Source organism: Dipodomys spectabilis, unplaced genomic scaffold (assembly GCF_019054845.1).
Source record: "Dipodomys spectabilis isolate Male_0828 unplaced genomic scaffold, ASM1905484v1 ptg000301l, whole genome shotgun sequence".
Lineage (NCBI taxonomy): Eukaryota > Metazoa > Chordata > Mammalia > Rodentia > Heteromyidae > Dipodomys > Dipodomys spectabilis.
In genome coordinates, this window is record NW_024870978.1 from 4,038,814 (window position 1) to 4,041,469 (window position 2,656).

General features: G+C 35.0%; 1 pseudogene; it reads left to right on the forward strand.

Annotated features, from left to right (window-relative positions):
• Window positions 1-403: 403 nt before the first annotated feature.
• Window positions 404-1,569, forward strand: LOC122127436 (annotated as a pseudogene).
• The last annotated feature ends 1,087 nt before the right edge of the window (window positions 1,570-2,656 follow it).

Here is a 2,656-nt window from a genome sequence, read left to right on the forward strand (position 1 = left end):
ACATTTCTTATCAAGCATTGCAGCCTCCTCCTTTGTTTACCCTTCACAAAAAATTAAAATTAAAATTAAAAAAATAAAATAAACAGACAACTAAAAAAAATATGACACAGATAAGTCACTTTAAATGAAAAATTTTGCTAAATGTATTTTCAATGTCTTAATGTGAATTATGTGTAAAGAAATGAGGTTTGATATTAATACACATTAAAGTTTGTCAAATTTAATTTACAAATATTATTTCAATAAAAGTTTACTACAAACAAAAAAAGAAAAAGAATACTTTCCTCTGTGTGGAAGCCACTTAGTGGCATATTTAATTATAAATTCAAGGATTACAAAGCTTCTTGATTTCCTGTATGAGGGACATCCCACTATCTCAAATAAGCTTCACATTAAAGCCAAAATGGTGCTGTCCCAGAGACAATGAGATGAACTAAATAGAGCTATAGCAGATTATCTTGTTTCAAATGGCTATGAAGAAGCTTATTCGGTTTTTAAAAAGGAAGCTGAATTAGATATGAATGAAGAATTAGATGAAAAAGTGTTGGACTTTTGGAAAAAAATGGACATCTGTTATTATATTACAAAAGAAGGTTATGGAATTAGAATCAAATCTAAATGAAGCAAAAGACGAATTTACGTCAGAAACAAGATCCAAAAGAATGGATTCCCCATCCACCAGAAAAATATACATTGAGTTGTCACAGGAGTCCAGTCACTCGAGTCATTTTCCATCCTGTGTTCAGTGTCATGGTCTCTGCTTCAGAGGATGGTACAATTATGGTGTGGGATTATGAGACTAGAGATTCTGAACGAACTCTTAAGGGACATACAGATTCTTTAAAGGATATTTCCTTTGACCAAAGTGGCAAGCTACTGGCTTCCTGTTCTGCAGATATGACCATTAAACTATGGGATTTTCAAGGCTTTGAATGCACCAGAACCATGCATGGCCGTGACCACAATGTCTCTTCAGTAGCCATCATGCCTAATGGAGATCATATAGTGTCTGCTTAACTAGATAAAACTATAAAAATGTGGGAAGTGCAAACTGGCTACTGTGTGAAGACATTTACAGGACACAGAGAATGGGTAGGTATGGTACGGCCAAATCAGCATGGCACTCTGATAGACAGCTGTTCCAATGACCAGACTGGTCGTGTGTGGGTCTTAGCAACAAAGGAGTGCAAAGCAGAGCTCCGAGAACATGAGCATGTGGTGAAATGCATTTCCTGGGCTCCAGAAAGTTCATATTCTTCCATCTCTGAAGCAACAGGATCTGAGACTAAAAAAAGTGGCAATCCCGGGCCATTCTTGGGATCTGGATCCAGAGACAAAACTATTAAGATGTGGGATGTCAGCATTGGCATGTGACTTATGACTCTTGTGGGTCATGATAACTGGATACATGGAGTTCTGTTCCATTCTGGGGGGAAATTTATTTTGAGTTGTGCTGATGACAAGACAATGCGCATCAACACTGTTACCTCCTTGGATTTCCACAAGATGGCCTTCTATGTGGTGACTGGCAGTGTAGATCAAATAGTAAAGGTGTGGGAGTGCCATTGATTCTCATTTGGCCCCTCCTCCCTTTTGCCTCTGGATGCACTCTGATGATACCATGGTCCCCCATTGAGCTCTGTTTAAATAAATATTGTCCTTTCATGTAAAAAATGTACCTATAACTAGTTATCTTAAAATAATATATTTGTAATTATGCTTAGATTCTGACAAAATTTACCCTCTCAACAAGCAATGTTAATGCAGTCTTATTTCATGCCTGCCAAAAGCACACAACAAATTAGTATTTCTTTAAAAATTATTTTTAAAAACTTTAAAAAATTACTATTTATTTAAAAAAACTTTTTAAAAAATTAGCCAAGGCAAGTGGTTTATTAGATATTTAGAGTCATGTTCAGACACTATGATGGAAGCTAGACAGGGAAAAATAATCATGATTTTATTCTTCCTCGAGACACTCTGATTTAATTCACCTATTTCTGAAAGAATGAAATTCTTGCTTTGAAGACTTTAGCTTGATATTTGCAATGTGTCATTCTTCCTTTATTAATTGGAGAATTTGGAGAAAGATGAGAATTCACACTAGAAAAAGGAGAAGAGGAAAAGAGAAATCTAGATATTTTATTCTTCCTCATCTCAATCACAAGGTCTGGATAATCATTGGGGATATTAGATACAGTGCTCTAGAGTAGAAAAAAAAATCCCACAAGTGATCAAATGGTGAATGCTTATTTATAAAAAAGTGTAATAGCCTCATACAGGAAACGTTATCTATTTTTTAGTTCTTGTTTAATATTTGTTAAATTCTGGTCTGCTATATTCAACTATCGGTATACAAGGATGGGAAGAAACACATATCTTAATATCATATTCTAATATTAGCTTAGTTCTTGCTGTGTTATATGTATGTGGCTGTATTTGAGTTTTGCCTCAATTTCACATGCTATATTCTTCCAGTATTTAAGTTGAAAGAAGATTCCCTCAGGAGACATGCTATTTTATAGCTAAGGGAAAACAAGTCAGCTGTTAGACACAAACAATGAGATAAAATTCTTCTCCTAGAAATAGTCTTTCACCCCTTCTTGCTCATTTTTGTAAGCTGAAGTAAGTCACATGACCCATCTTGACATTGCAG